Genomic DNA, 17,655 nt, shown 5'->3' with positions numbered 1-17,655 from the left:
CATTATAAGCCCTTCTCCTCCATTTCACCATCTTATTAGGATTTTGGGTACATGTGCATCCATGCTTAGTGTGTTTTTCGTCATTGAGACAAAGATTCAAATGGTTGGCCATGTGGGATCCAGCTCCCTTAACTACTAGGCCATGGAGCCCACTCAGACTAACACAATTGTATCCATGTTGTAAATCACAGTGCAAGTAACTGTGTTGAACTCAAGTCTCCAACCTGAGGATGAGAAGAGCAATACATAGGTAAACCATGAGAGAAACAAACTTTGCTTTCCTTCTATTTAAAAATAGAAAGAGAGGCAGTAAAGAGCAGAGGTTACAAACAGGAGTTAAATGAGCTTTCTGTTGCTTTTGTTGAAAATATGCTAGTATTCTGATCACTTTGGTCACTTCTTGGGGGAACTTTTTCTTAGCTTTTCAAAAAAGATATGAAAAAATATCGATTTAAAAGTAGAAGGTTAGTGTATGGAACCGTAGAATGTAACATCTATTTCTGTTCCAGTAAATGTCTTCATCAAAGAAATATATTTTGAGGTCGATGCCATAATAATGAAGCATGGCTTGCTTAAACTTTCTAACAAAGTGACCAAGTGGTACCAGAGCACCAGGGTAGGATTAAGGCTATAACTGCTACTCTAAGTTACTGCCATTAGAAATTACTGCTGTTGTAAGTCTGGCCAAATAACAGCCTATCACAAAGGATAAAAGTGAAATGGCTTTTGCTTTCCTCCAACATGGAAAACATCTTAGCTGGTTTTTATTGTAGACAGCATATGACAAGAAATTCAACACAGAGGAATGTTTTTAGTATTCCTAAATCCTTTATGAAGGCTAAGCTTGATGGATCTTCAGAACTGCAGAAACTTGGATTCTATAATTCTATACTTAAAAATGTGAATATCAGAATTGCTATCCCTTTGATCATTTTCTTTCTGCCCAATTATAGTTCTGATCTCAAATTAAGAGGGTTATTGGAAGCTTAAAGACATGGTCACTGATATTAATATTCTATTTATTTATTTTATTAGTTCTTTAAAGAAAGCACTGAAACATTAGAACAATGGGACACATTTTTATCATTCTCAGCACATGACATCTTATTGTCAAGGTGACTGAAATTCAGCAGTGTACAGTAAGGTTGCTTGCTTTTATTGTAATATTATTTCTGTTAGGTGCAGTTATGGATCTTCAGTAGGGTAACAATCCCATTTTGTTCTATTTTTATATATCACATTTATCTAATATGTCTAAGTCATCGATCTTTTTCTTTTATTATGACCAATAATAATTTGAACCTTCATAGTGGCTAGAAACTGTCAAATAGCAATGAAGGACTATCAACTCTTGCAATTCATCACAACAACCTTTGGTAGACATAAACGTATTCTAATGCCTGATTGATAAACAGAATCAATCATGACTCAATATTTTAGGAATAAAGCCTCAATGTGAGCAGGGGCAGAAATCTATTTAAACTTTTCTTTAATAATAATACTTATATTTCCTATTTAGAAAAAAATCAAGAATATTATACAAAGATTACTTTCATGTTAGCATCTTAATTTTCTTTCGATTAGATATTACTTTATTGAGGGTGAATATAAACATTTTGCCTTCAAGAACCACAGTGTAGAAATACAATTAGAGATTCCTTCAGCAATCATTCTATAGACTATAAAGTCCAAATCATTCTGAGTCACTAATTCTATTGACTATAAAAATTCAAGCAATTTTGAAAGTCCATTGCTAATTTTCAGAAAGATGTTAGAGATTAATAATAAGTGCCCTCTTATTTTTATAAAATAATAAAAACAACTTAACATATAGATAATTTTTTTATTTACTTATTTAAAAATGCATTACACTGGGACCAGCAGTTGCATAATGGCTATGTCGTTGGACTCCCATGTAGTGGACCGCAATTCAAGTCCTGGACCCAGTGGCTTAAACTCACACCAGGTGCATGTGCGTGCGTGCCTAAGATCCCAAGAACAGAATGGAGAAGGAACTGTGGCATGGCCATCCCCCCCAGGGGGTGATTTCTCGCTTTCTGTCTCTCTATCTCTCTCTGTCTTTCTGGCCAGTGCACGTGCCCTACAGCAAAAACCTCCCCCCCCCAAAAAAAAAGCATTATACATTGTATATATACCTCTAAAAGGTATAACTGAGCTAGTGGGTACTATCATAAGTGGAGATCTAAAACTTCCATTTTTAGACAAAATGATTGGCTGGGTTAGCACTGTGGTAAAGCTATATAGTTAAAGATGGGATTTAAAAAAATTGTCTTTAAATCACAATACAATATGCATTCATTATTGAAATTTTGGAAAATACAGAAACATAAATCGAAAAGAACTTAAATTATAATATTATACTGAATCCTTGTTAATATTTTGATATAGTTCAGTATAACATTATTGTGTATTTGTTTGTGTCAGTGTATAATAACAAAATTTGAATTAAAGTATATATAGTACTTTGTATTCTGATATTCTTAAGAGTACTAAACATGACATTACATATCCTTTTAATTTTAGGTATGATTTATAATGATTGCAAAGTATTACATTTACTGTATATAGTGTAATTTATTCAGCTCATCTTTTATTATTGAGTTTTTAAGTTATTTTTCCTATTATAAATAAAGTTGTGATGACTATCTTATACATCAATCATCATGTGTATCTCTAAATTAATTCCATATGATTAATTCCCAGTCATGAAATTGCTGGACCAAAGAGACAGACATTTTTAAGGATCTTGATTCATATTGGCAACTTTTCTTTTCAAAGTGCTGTCATTTATATTTCTGCTAGAAACATCTTAAGAGTATTTGCTTTACCCAAACAACATTGGATATTACCATTTATGTTTTAGTTTTTCTCAGGGGAAAGTAGGAAGTGATATTTTATTTTAATTTATGTTTCTTAGATTAAAAATGGGATTGAACTTTATTTGATATGTTGAGTGACTATATTTCTTTTTTGTTAGTCATCGGTTCCTGTCTTGTACATACAAGACATCTTAGTGAAGCATTTGTTTTTTTATTTATTTCTAGCGGTCCTTTTTTAGGATTTTGTCTATTAATCTGCCATGTGCTTTTGTAATTTCTAATTTCCTTAGAATATTCTTTTTGTTTTTGCTTTCTGATTCAGATATTTCTACTTTTCATGTTGCTCAAACTTTCCACTTTTTCCTTTTTGGTATTCCTTTCTTCTGTGTCTAAATTTTTCTACATTTTGAGATTAGATTAATCCCCATTCATATTTTCTTCTTGATCTGTTATTATTTCTTCTTTCTTTCTTACACATTAATATTGTTCAACTGTGAATGGTTTTACTGATTAAGCCATGTTGTCACTTGGTAGAAGTACAGGTATAACTTCATCCTCCCCCCCGGGCAAAGTTAAATGTATTATTTAACAACTAAGTCATTCATTTCCAATTGATTTCAGTACCATCTTTACTAAAGCTATTTATTTTATTTTTTGTTTATTGGGACTCTAGCTTGATTTATCATTGTATCAATATCACCACACTTCATTAACAATGATAGCTTTATAACACATTTCTCTGTTTTATTGAAAGTTTCTCTCTACAAACTCATCTTTTTTACTTGTTTTGGACTTCCACACCATACAGTTAAGAAAACAAATGAGTTACAAAAATGTTTTTGAGATTTTGATTCAAATCTTAAACTTTTGGCTTTATTCTCCACTGTTCTCAGATTGTAGTTGTGTGAAGGCTTTTTATTTTTTGTCCTTACACAGTATCTTCAAAACTTCTCATTGTTGCATGTCCCTTACTTTATCAGTTCAGTAAATCAGAGCAAAAGAGAGACTCAAATCACAGGCGCAATATAAGATAAAGAGCTGAGAGTATATGTGTAATATTCTGTTCATTTTTTTCTCATAGCATTTAGACCATGCAATACAGAGTGCTCAGATTTTTCTTCCTCCGGACTGGGATTGGGACAAAATAGCCTTGGTCCAACTTGTCTAGAGAAAGAAAAGATGCAGATAAAAAGATATATAAAAATTTCATGTGGACAAGAGGATGTATTTTCATCATTTATTTTTATCTATGGATCTCCACAAGTTTCGAAGGTTATATAAAACTGTGAAATAGCCACCTTTCTGAGCAAGCTTGTGTGTAAATACAGTTTATTTCACTTAAAGCCTGCCCCATGACTTCCACCTGGGTTGTCAACTACGGGAAACTATCTTATTTATTTTTATTTGTCACAGCAGGTTAAGCTCACAAAGTCCAGGTGTTACATGGCTTTAAATCTGGACACAGGCACTGGAATAGTCTGTTGAAGGCAGTTTATTTAGGATCCCTAAACATGAGGGGCTTAAAGAAATTAATTTTATCCAGCTCAGTGGGTCAGGGTGTACATTCAATGTACAATGAGCAGAAGTAGAAGAACGCGAAAGCCCTATCAACAGCACAAAATTCTACTGCATGTGCTATGATAATTCTGTATTTTTTTCTGAAGATGGTAGGAAGGAAGGAAGGGAGCAGGGAGAAAGAGAAGCAGCAAGTTTTCTTGCTAATTTACCTCATTGTTCACAATTTAGCTAAAAGTTGCGATCTTTCTGGTTTAATGTGAACCAATATTTCTGCTGTTATTGGTAGATAAGATTTTTTAAAATTTCCTCTTGTTTAAATATGTCATAAATCTTAATCTTTTATTCTTTTATCTTTATCCCATTCAGCTTCATTCTCAAGGCTCTGATACATGTATTTACTTAGGAAACACATTGTCTTTATGATGATATTATCTTATTTTTTTTTTTACTGCTGCTTTGTTTTCAAATGACGTTGCCTAAGCTAACATGGTAATTCTTTGATTAACATGATAAGTCACTGTACAGTCATTGACAATATATCATCTGTTAAATTGGCCTTACGTATTGACTGCATTTTCTTCTGTTTCCTTCTCAAAGCAGCTGAAAATGAAGTCATCTTCCTGCCTTTGCTTACACATCTAAAGGATGTCCATATCATTCATCCAAATGCTTCTACTTGTGAGTATTCAACTAATTTGGATCCAATTAATGCACAAGTAATTCAAGGTGACTTTTGTATGTTATTCTAATTTTCATCACACTCTGCTTGAGTTTCAATAGTTAGTATTCCATAAGCTGTCAGCTTGTGATGCATTCCAGTTATAAGAGACTTTAGCTGAATCTCATAGGATGTATATAAGTACATGTATCAAATTGACCCATCTGGAGAGCACAAAATTCTCAGACAAGCCTGTTTGAACTGAGCCACTTGCGTGGTCTGCTGTAATAGTTGACTCTGTCCTGTTTTACATTTATACTTGACATTTGCTTTCTACTTCCTGTACATCAATACAAGAATTCAGGAATCTTTTTTCCAAATTACTCCTTAGACGAGATCTATATTTACCAATCCATTCTATATGTACCCTGAATTGGGAGAATTAAAAGAGTAAAATTTTCAACTTCATCCCACAGTAGAGTATTCATTTATCTTAGTGCAGCTATTAATTTTTAAACATGTATTTTGGCTCAATAACACATTACTGTATTTCAAATAAACTTCTTGATATTGAAACAATATATTGGCAGAAAATTTTCCCAAAAGAAAATTTTGAAATTCAAGGTGCAATTTTCTTTGGAAGTTATCATCTCAAGTATCTCCAGAAAACTTTAAAAAGGGAAAAGCAAGAAGGGATTTAACAACTCTATAAATAGTACAGAGGCAAAAGTCATGAGAAAATGCCAATTTCCTTAGACTAGTTGCCCTTATAAAAATTTTATAAATGACTAGCTAATTTTTTCTTTGTAGACTATACTTCATTTTTCATCTTATCAGTTTATAAACATAGTAGTTTATAATAAAGTTTAGTACAGATAAATATATGAAATCACTTTTATTTGAATGAATGAACATTAACTTGTATTCTCCAAAATATTTTATCTTATTATTTATTCCTCTTTTTCCTCATTGATTTAATTATTATTGCAGAAAGTTGGAATTATTATGGATATCTGTTTTCTTTTATCACTGTTACTTATTAGCTATATTGTTTGCTCTTTTGTTTTTTAATTTTCCTTTTCTGATAACTATAACTCTACCTCTCATATTTTACATGACTGTATTATAGATGTGATGAAAGCAATTAGTACCTGAAAACCACAATATGGCTATTAGATCTTGACTTAATTGTTCTTCTTCCCAATCTCCTATAGCTTTATTATTCATTTATTTTATTATTAGAAACATAATACTATACTAACCTGTAGGGGAGTTTCAATTATTTTCTGATTGACAGTATCTACTTTTCTATTTCATAGCTCATCGGAATTTGTAACTTCCTAAGTGTTTTGGAGCACGTATAATTAAACGAGAACTGAATTGAAAGCATATCACTTTGCAAACATTGAGGATGTTTTATAACACCTCCTTACGGGTGAAAATGTTACTAACCTGAGTTTTTCATAAAAAACCATGGTTTAGAATTAATGCTCCAGACTTTGTCTATCCTCCCCCAACTTCTACTTTGCTCCCACCCCCTGCACTTCTGTGGATTGAACAGAAAGTCACACTGGCCACTCACTTTGTTAAATCATCTATCATTTCCCTGGCAAGTTAAATTGGTCAATGTATACGATGAATTGGAGCTAAAGCAGTTGCTTCTCTTTGAAGCCCCAGGCATTTGTTTTCAAATAAACTGACTGAACTAGTGAGTACCCATGTAATTTATGATTTTTCATTTATTTGACTTATTTCCATGATGATTGGAGATTAGTCCATGTTAAAGAAGACAAGAGCAATTGGGTTTAAGAAACATTAAAACTAGACCAAAAAAGCATACCAAGATCAAGTAGTTCAAAGTTATGGTGACAGATTGTCCTTAACTCATGCCCTACTCGAGAAAGAGAAAATCTTTTTTTCTCCTTTTGCTAAAGCATGCGTTTCAAGAATTTTTATTTTATGCTTACAAGGATTAAAATCTGAGTTTTATATAAATTTTGAAGTCACGACCAAACTCTTGGTTGTACGGGGCTCATAGTTTAAAACATGAAAAAAATCTCCTGGTGTTTATAGTTGGAATTCCGCCTGCTCGAGGATTAAGGTCTGAAGGCCATAGTGATGTCACTGGATTAGAGTTAGGAAGATACATTTTGGTAAGACTGAAGCCAATGCCAAATTCATGACTCCAGAATTTACGATTAAACTCTAAACTGCCTACAAATTCAGGACTCCCAAATTTATGATTGAACTCACGGCTTTCCAACATACAGATTTAAGTGCATGCACTAATAAATATTCTTGAACCTCAGAGTAAGTTCAGTGAACATCAATGTGCAGTTACCACTTAAAATACTGATCCAGAAATAGCCAATGCAAAGACATGGTATCTTGGCTGAATATGGGTGAGGGTACTATACCACTTTAGAGACCATTTAAAATGTTAATATTGATAAAATTGTATAAAGAATAGACTCATTTTGTATTATAGGCCATCTGATATTTTGACATTTTCTTAGAATTTATTTTCTTAACCTTAGTCTCTTTTCGTCTTAAGTCTCAAGGGATAGTAGTATGACTGTTCCCCTGGGAAAAAAATTTCAAAATCAAATTTGGATATTCACTGACCTTAACTCAAGGATAATGTTTTCTTGACTTTTTTTTTTTTTTATCTTAAAATTCCAAGTCAAGTGCTGGGATAAGGCCAAATATCTGGATGAAAAGATCATTCATCCAGATGTTTCATTTTTATAATAAGAAATAGCTCTAAACTGGCCTTCAAGGCCTTTCACCTTAATCCAACTTACAGTCTTCTTTATATTTCCGTTTTCTTCAAATAATACTATAATAGTTCTGCAAATTTGGAAAATTTATTCTCCTGCCTTCTCTCTCTTTCTTTCCTTCCTTCCTTCCTTTTTTCTTTCTGTTTCATTTGCCAGAGGGCACATGTGCTCTCCAGAGAGAGAGAGTGAGGAAAGCAAGCAAAGTGTAGTAAGGGCTGTTTCATTATTCGTTTACCAAGCAATAAATCATGGAAACTTCTAAGGATTATTTTATTATAATTTTTAAATTTCCACATTATTTGTGTAAAAATAGTTTAATTATCATATTCATCATAACTAGTTCATCTCTCTACTCTGTCCTCTCCTACTTCTTCCTTCAGGAACTGTGTATTTTTTTTCTTTGTGGTTTGCTTAAGCAGCTATGTTCCTGACACAGTGTAGGGTGTCTTATTTTCATTTTTCTTAATTAATTCTTATATATTTTTAAACATTTATTTATTTATTTATCTATTTAATTATTTGTTGTGAGTTTTAAGCCTCTGTGTCTGCGACTCAAACTAGAGTTGGCCATGTATTTTAATTCTACATTTAGGCCATGTTATCTTTTCAGGAGGCATGTACAGAAAATATTATTATAAATTCTTAATGTCATATAGACCTGTATTTCAGACATTATCACCTACTTATAGATTTAAATGTCCTTTTAATATTTGTGACAAATATGATTTCTGATAAATCATTAGTTGCTAGTTGTGTTCAGTTTATAACTGTCTTGGATTTTAGTTTCACCACATTATTGTATATGACACTTTGGGATCATAGCCTTAGGTAGCATATTGTGTTTCGATAGAACTAAAGAGAGAGAGAAGTAATTTTCCCAACATGGCATTCATTCTAGTTCCTTCTTGAATTATAGGTTCCATTTCAAAGACTATTGTATATCCCAGGGAAATTGATCAAGCTCAAGAAATTCTTCTCTTATTTCTTGTGATGTGTAAGTTACTAAATGTTTAAGATATTAATTGGGAAGAGATGAATTTTCCACCTGAGCTTCACCTTTTGCTATATGTTACTAGGAATTATTACATCATTTGAAGCTACTCAGGTTGTCATTTTCCCTGAGTTAGTGTTTTTCAATTTGTGGAGATACCACTCTTAGGAAGTATTCTTTGAAATTACTGGAGACTTTGATTGACATTTAATGAATAACAATGCAAGATACTAAAATCCTGTGATCCATGGGCCAATCATACAAATGCTGAATTATTTTGAACAAAATGTCAATAGAATCTCCATTAAATATTGCAGACCTTCGTTCTGATGTTGTTGAGGTATAAGTGCAAGAGGACTTCAAAAAGTTTCTGGAAAAATGCAATTAAACTATGAGTTTATTTTGGTACAAAAAGAAAAAATAAAACCTTTGCTTAATTTTTGATAATATACATTTTCTGTGAACTTTCTGAAGACCTCTACCATGTATAAAAGACCTAAAAGAAGTAGCATATATTTGTTACTAATTTATTTACCACATCGGAGAGATAAGTAGAATCCAATTTTATTTGTTTTCTCTCACTGCTCCATCATATCAGTTTCACAACTGAAGATGACTCAGGCTTGAGTCCTTAACTTCTGGACCCTCTTGGAAAATTAAAAGTATGGCCAAGTCCAAGACAAATCAGAATTTTAAACTTTTACCCAATTAAAACTTTCCTTTCCAGGAGCTAGATCCAACTCAAGCTGGGAAGACTGCAATGGAGAAAGGGCATTGTTTACTTCACTTTCTTACCCAGTTGCCAACTGCTTTTTGTACAGATGTGATCAGTCATGAGAGTGCCCTGCTTGTAGAGTTGACTCTGGGCATTTCCACGGGATCTCTTATTGAAGCTCTTTTTACATATAATATATCTTTCTGGCTGGGTATTTAAGAGACCCCATTCTGCTTTTTGGTTTTCTGGGACCCAGCCATCTATTAGATTATACTAATCTTCCAAAATTGCCTCGGATGAATTCATTTTTAATGCATCACTAGGTTAGTTTGCTGCAGGATCCATATCTGGTCCACGAATAGCTGACTTGGAAGCAATTACTTCCCAGTACAAGCCTTTCTCCGGTGCTTTCAGCTTCAGCCAGGCTCTCACCTTTCTATTTCTTCTGGTGAGAGTCCTGTACCAGTCAAGACCAGAGTGACTGCCTTTTAATGCTCCTCCCCCATTTGACTTCCCTCTTAGAAAGATTAAAATATGTTTCTCCAAAACATTTCATACTATCAGAATTTTCAACCTTGAAATTTTGTGTTCAAAATAGAATATTTGTAAAGTCTGGGAAAATGATTGTTGAACTATCTTCTTTGCTCGCATAGTCTAGCACCTTGCTTTAGGCTGTGGGAGTACTTTGCCCCCATCATTTTCAGATCTTAGGTGTCTCAACCAAAACTGAAATGAAAACAGCTTCATTTAAATTCTGTAAGATTAAAACAGGTAAAAACCCATGTAGCTCATATTCAAGGCTAAGTGTAAAAAACTTTGCACTCAATGACAACCCTATTGTTGGCATGCTGGTAAATGCTAGTGGCATTTAATTACAGGATCTAGCCTGTGTGGTCTGGCTTCAGGGCTTCTCGCCAGAGTCAAAGGGCAAGTTTCAGGCCAAGGGAGAGTATACAAAAAGGGAAATGATGCTTCTTGCAAGCTGATTCTCTCTTGTTATAGGTTGTCCAGATTGCCAAGGGTTAGAGGTTTTAGGTATGAGTCAATAGAACCTTTTCCCAAGGTGTGTCCATCAGGTCAGAAGAATTGCATGCAGACCCTCAACTGAGTCAATTCTGAGAAGTTGGCTGCCACAGACCAAAGGTACCTGTCAGCACAAGCTAGGAGATACAGAATGCCCTCTTCAACAATGAACAGAGCAGAACATCAAGAGCCTGAACAGAGACTTAGGCACATAGGCAGTTGGTCATAGGTATTTCCAATATTAATTAACCTTAAAAAGTTAAATTGTGTGACACTTGTGCATGAAAGCATAAAACATAATAGAAAGTCTTTAATAAACAAAAACATACAAAGGAATTTAGTATATGGTTAAATAGTATCATAAATCAGTAAAGATAAGATTTTTAATTTTTTTGGCAAATGTTTAATTTTTATGGCAAATTATCAACCAACTTTTCAGGGCTACTGGATTTTGTATTATTGTTATAAAAATCTGCCCCAGTCTGAAGTTTTAAGAGAGATTTTGCTATAAGGTGTGTGCACTTGCCAGAGAGACAGAAAGACAGAAAGTAAGAAATCAACCCCCAGGGAGGATGGTCACACTGCAATCCCTTCTCCTTCATTCTCTTCTCAGGGTTTTAGGCATGCATGCATATGCACCCAGTGTGATCTTTTTTCTTTTTTCCTTGAGAGAGATTTTTGCTATAGGGTGCATCCGCTTGCTGGAGAGTCAGAGAAAGACAAAAAGTGAGAAATCACCTACCAGGAGAGACAGCTAATTAGAATAGAAAAATTCATCATAAACATACCTAAAAGATACATGAGGCCCAGCTTTTGTGACGCAGTTAGCAGTGTGCAGGATTAGAGATGGCAGCCTGACTGTAATCAGGTTCCCAGCCTGATCTGCTGACTGCATCCAGAGGATCCTCATGGGCTGGAAGACTGGAAGGAGGGGATCACAATAATCAAGCCCTATGGGGAGTGCTTCACTTCTCTTTCCTGTGCTCTGTCATGGATGTAAAAAAAAATAAAAAATTAATGGTGGTGGTGGTGGGGACTTGTAACTCATATCACCAACAAAGACTAATTCCCTAATAAGCAAATAGTTTTTAAAAATTGAGGTAAAGGCAGGAGCAGTTGGTATAGTTGTTAAGGTATTGAACTCCCACATGACCAGCTGTCGTTCGAGTCCTGGACCCAGCAGCATGAAACTCATAATAAGTGCATGTATATGCATATCCAAAATCCTGAGAGAAGAAGGAGGAGAAGGGATTGCAGCGTGGTCATCCATCCTGGGGAGTGGTTTCTCTTTTTCTGTCTCTCTCTGTTTCTCCAGTGAGTGTACTCATTCTATAGCAAAAATCTCCTCTCTCAAAAAAGAAATTGAGATAAAATGGACTAACAAACCACACCCAACATAGTTAAGATTATTCCCAAATATATCACTGACCCACAAACATAGCAAAAGAAGCAACATCTGTGGGAGGCTGCACACCAGCGAATATTACCGGTTTCTCAGAGAGCAATTACAAAATGCCAAAAGCCATGACTGGCTTCCCTTCAAAACCTCACCTTCAAAACCATACTCTGATTGGCCACTAGAATCCCTCAGATTTGCATATCTGGCTCCTCATGATTGGTCCACAGAGCAACCAATCATAACCCAACTTTTACAACCAATCACTGCCCACCAACATGTATATAACCACGATCCCTGGCCCACAATCGCCAGACTACCCTGAAGACCCTGAAGAGTTGTAACACTGCCTTGTCTCCAGACGACCCGGATGGCCCTAAAGAGCTGTGGCACCACATCGTCTCTGAAAGACCCTAAAGAGCTGTGACACTGCGTTGTCTCTGGATGACCCTGAAGAGTTGTAACACTGTTGTCTCCGTGTTGTAACATTGCGCTGTTTGTCCCATCTCTCACTCCTTCCCTCAGGAAACCTGTTCGAATGTCCCCCCGGATCGAGACAAACATCCTCCCTGCTCCTCCCCAGAGGATACATGTGCTAGGCAGAGAAAGAGAGGGAGAAAGCACTCCCTCATGGGGTGTGGTCCTGCCCCAATCCCTTTTCCTCCATTTCTCTATCCTGTCGGGATTTGGAGTGTGCACACAAATGCCTGATGTGTTTTTCAAGTCATTGAGGCCAAAATTCACATTGCTGTGGGCTTTGTGGAATCTGGCTCACTTAAACATTATACATGAGGCTGACCAAGAAGCCACATCTCCACAGTAATATGAGAAATGAAAATTTAATCTAAACTGAGATAGCATATTTTACATATTTTATTGGAAAAAATCCAAAGGTTGATGTGTTCTGGCTGGGAAAATTAACACCCTGAGACATGGTTTTTAGGTTCCAAAATGGAACAACTCTGAAGGAAGGAAATTTGATACAATTAACCTAAATGCATTTAGTCTTTTCCAATAATCCCACTACTAGAAAGTAATCCTATGAATATATATGGATATTTGAGAAATAACATAAATACAATATTATTAATTGAAAGATTGTTTCTAAAACTCCCAAACTGGAAACTGCTCAAGGGTTTAACAACGAGCAACTGGTCACCAGAATTCTAGTGTATCCACAATATAAATTAAGGAGGTATATTTTAAAGAAGAAAAAAAAGACATAGATTTTTTGGTATTGAAACAGTGAGACCTCCAACATTTTTTGTTCAGTGATAAACAAGTAACAGCACGATGTTTATATTAAGCTATCTTTTGAGTAAGAAAGGGCAAAGAGAAACATACAAGAGAATTCAAAGCTTGTGGAAAATTGAGTTAAATTATGAGTTTATTTTGGTGCAAAATATTTTTTAAACCAAGGCACAGTTTTTTTCATGATATGTATTTTTGATAAACTTTTTGAAGACCCTCACATATATTCATATTTACTTATATATTTATAAAGAAGTACTAAAAGATACATAAAATCAGCTCATAAAACTGCTTATCTGCAAGGGAGAGGACAAAGAAAGAGGTAAGAGTCTTCTCTCTGCATGCATTTATATGGTTTCAACTTTTTAAGCCATGTAAGCATGACTCATCAAAAATATAATTTTATACATACATGGAAAAGTGGTCGGCCATGTGGGAATCCAGCACCTTAACCACTATGCACCTGCTGCCCCCTACATAATTCCCATATTCCAAATTCCAAATGTTTCCCTGGAGCTCAATAACTATATTAATAACATTGCTCCATTTTCTTCTAGCATCCGATAGACAAATGTCTAATGCGGTTTTGATTCTTGATTCTTATTTCTTTTTTGGTAACGTCTTTTTCTCTCATTCTCTTTGTTTTCCTCTCTCTACTTCCCTCATTCTTTCTCTTTCTAGAGGTTTGTAGAGTTTTCTCATTTTTGTAAATCGCAAAATAGCATCAGGATGGGTGTACCCAGCATTTTGTATGCTCTCTCAATGTGAATATGAATGAATGTTTTTTGTTTGTTTCTTTCCCTTACTTCTGATCATTTTATTATTTCTTTTTATCATTACATTATGAGAGATTCCCATATCTTTATCACCTATTTAACCAAAACATGATTTGATATGTAAGTACAGCTTAAATAGTGAATGATTCCCAAATGGACTGTACATCGCTGGGAGAAAAATTAGGAGGTCTAAACAAAGGGGATAGTATTCATATTACGGAATTTATAGCCAAGATATATGTTCTTTTAAACTTCACACTCCCTACTATTTATCATCTCCTCCTCAAAAAACTAAAGATCTCTTTCATTAAAAGGCAATAAAAATGTAGGAAAAGTTCTAAAAATAGCCCTCGTGTCTTTCTTTCCCAAAGATGTATAAACCAAGACCAGTTTAAGACAAATGTTTTCTACTGAAACTTCACATACAGAAATCCAGCACATTTATCAAAAATAAGGGAAAAAAATCTCTAAATAGGAATGTATATAAACAGAGACAGTTAAAAATGATCTGTCACACAATGCTTTTTCTAGCTTTCTGGAGGAAATAATAGGCAATATTTTATTTATTATCCTATATAGTTACAATAAAATTCTACAAAATTCCAATGTTTTTAAAAAAGTAACATGATTGATTTCAGGTTTGAAGCCAGAATAAAATGGGCAAATTGCAGTGATTTTGTTGTAGCTCTACTCTTAACACTGAACTATCTTCGTACTGGGTTTTGTTAGGTTTGTTAAACTTATGATGAACATGGATAGATTTTTTTGTTTTCTCTCTCTCTTTATTCATGGTAGGAAATGTGCATGAGTGCATGTAAAAGTCATAGAGAGAGAGGAGCACCCTCAACAGGGTCCGGTCAACCTGTGGTTCCCTTCCTTCAGTTCTTAGCCTATCAGATCTCTGGTACTCTTGCACATACATGTCTGGTGTGATTCAGGCTTACTGGGCCAGGGATTCAAACTGAGATCACCATGTGGTATCTTCTGGTTTCTCTTGAGAAGCATCACCATCAGGCCACAGAGTCAGCCCTATAATTTTCTTTTAATAGGTATATTAAGAGGTTTTTATTTTTTACTAGTATCGTATCATGCTTTGAATTTCATCTTTAGGTCCTTTCAGATTGGCTTAATGCTCATAAATGAACAAACCATTGGATACCTGACCAGTTTATTTTATATAGGCTATGAATTAATGAACAGCTATAGTGCAATGCCATGTACTACATTGATTAATGTAATTCCTCCCTTCCTGGATTATGAAGAAACTCAGCGTTATGCATTTTCATTTGAGGGCATCTGACTATAGACTCATTTTCTCTACTTCATTGGATTGAAGCTTGTTCAGCGTGTATTAGCACTCATTTATAGTAATTATTTTCTTTGTTTATATTTATATGGGGAAATGTATTTATTTTATTCAGTGCCTTTATTTTTATCTCTGAAGGCACTTTTTGGTACTCATAGCTTTTTTTTTTTTTTTGGTTTGTTTTTTGTGTGTGTGTGGGGGGTTTGTTTTTTTTTTTTCTAGTTGTACCATTGGTACTCAGAGTTTAAAAAAAATTATTTTAGGGGCCAACAGATGGCATAATGGTTACGTCACTGAACTTCCCTGTAGTCAACTGTGGTTTGAGTCCCAGACCCAGCAACTTAAAACTCATCCTGGATGTGTGTGAGTGCTTGCCCAAGATCCCAAAAGGACAATGGAGAAGGGATTGTGGCAGGGCCCTCCCCTTGGGGGGTGATTTCTTGATTTCGTCTCTGTCTTCTGTCTCTCCAGAAAGTGCATGTGTCCTGTAGCAAAAAATCTCTCTTAAAAAAATAAATAAGTGATTGCACCATTGAACATTGTAAAACTTTTCCACAAAGACTGAGAAACATAGCTACCATTTCAAGGGTGAATAGGAGTAAGGAATATCTTGCATATTTCTGAAAAACTGTACATATGAGGGGTCTTTAAAAAGCTAATAGGAGCCAGAACTGTTTGTCGGTTAAGGCCAACTATGCATTCAAATCCTGGACCTAGTAGCTTGGGAAATATGCATGTGCATGTGTACCCAAAATCTTGAGAGGAGAGTGGAAGAGAAGGGATTGTGCCATAGCCACGCCCCCTGGGGATGAGTCTTACTTTCTCTTTCTTTCTGTGTCCCTCTGGCTAATGTATGTGCCCTATAACAACAACAACAAAAGGAAAATGGGTGCTATGGAAAAACTGTCCATGAATTTCAACATTTTTGTACCAGAATAAACTTGTACTTTAATTCTATGTTTCCACACACTTTTGGAGGTCATTTTATGTGTTTTAAAAATGTCTTAAATTTATTACCCTCAGAATTGAATTCATGGTAGGGTCATTCAAGCAAGGGAAACACACAGCTAAAAGGTATACTGAGAATCCATAGGTGGGATCAAAAATATGCTACTAGATAGCTGAAGTTTCCATATGTTGCTCAGATAATGAGCTGTGAATCAGAATCACTTCCCTGAAGAAGGACAGGTCCTTATTTTGAAATTAGAAAAGAAAAAAAGGAAAAAAAAAAAAAAAAAGAAGGGAAAAGGAAACAAGGAAGGAAAATGAGGGTAAAGGATCAAAGGACAGAAAGAAAGGTGGGCTTTTTCACTGTCCCCAACCTTTGTATTCAGGAATATTTTCTTTTTTTTTTTTTGGAGAGGTTTTCGCTCTAGGGCACGTGCGCATGCCAGACAGACAGAGAGAGACATAGAGACAGAAAGCGAGAAATCACCCCCCAGGGGGGATGGTCATGCCGCAATCCCTTCTCCTCCATTCTCCTCTCAGGACCCTGGGCACGCACGCATACGCACCCGGCATGAGTTCTAAGCCACCGGGTCTGGGACGTGAACTGTCGACTACGTGGGAGTCCAGTGACATAGCCATTACGCTAACTGCTGGTTCCCAGGAATATTTTCTGATACACAATATTCCCAATGTAACTGTAAGACTTCCATCACTCCTGAGATGACAACTGCCTGCAGTTGGTAGTCCCTGGAAATAGAGATTATGAAAATAAATGTGGGATAATGATTTTTTTCCCCCAAAGAAAATGTGTTGTTTTTTCTTTTCTTTTTTGAAAGAGAGATTTTTGCTATAGGGAGTGTGTGCTCATCGAAGAAACAGAGAGAGACAGAAAATGAGAAATCACTCCCAGAGAGGATGGCCATGCCACAACCCTTCTCTTCCATTCTCCTCTTGGGACTTTGGGCATCACGCACACATGCCTGGCATGAGTTTCACGTCATCGGTCTTGGACTTGAACTGCAGTCAATCATATGGGAGTCTAGTTTCTTAAGCACTACATCATCTGCTGGCCTAGAAAATGTAGTTTTAAAAATCTTCATTTAATGCCTCCTAATAACATGCCATTGGAGAAAGTAATTAGTGGAGAAGCTCATAAATGAAAATGGAAAAAGGGAGTTATAAAAATGAAAAAAAAATATTTTTTACTAATATGATGTCATAAAATTAAAAAAAAACGTTTTTATAACAATATTTTGTGCTGAAGCTGCATAATATATCTTTAGGTATAATAAATTTGAATGCTGATAATATTCAATTTTGAATGAGGAAAACCAATACACAATTTCAAATGGATTTTGCTCAACATAAGTAATGCAGCCCTTGTCTGGAATATAAATAAGCATATGAGTTTTTTTTTTTTTTTTTTTTTTTTTTGGGGGGGTTTTTTCTCTGT

This window comes from Tupaia chinensis, unplaced genomic scaffold (assembly GCF_000334495.1).
Source record: "Tupaia chinensis unplaced genomic scaffold, TupChi_1.0 Scaffold000179_1, whole genome shotgun sequence".
Taxonomy (NCBI): Eukaryota; Metazoa; Chordata; class Mammalia; order Scandentia; family Tupaiidae; genus Tupaia; species Tupaia belangeri.
Note: the sequence above shows the minus strand (reverse complement) of the source record.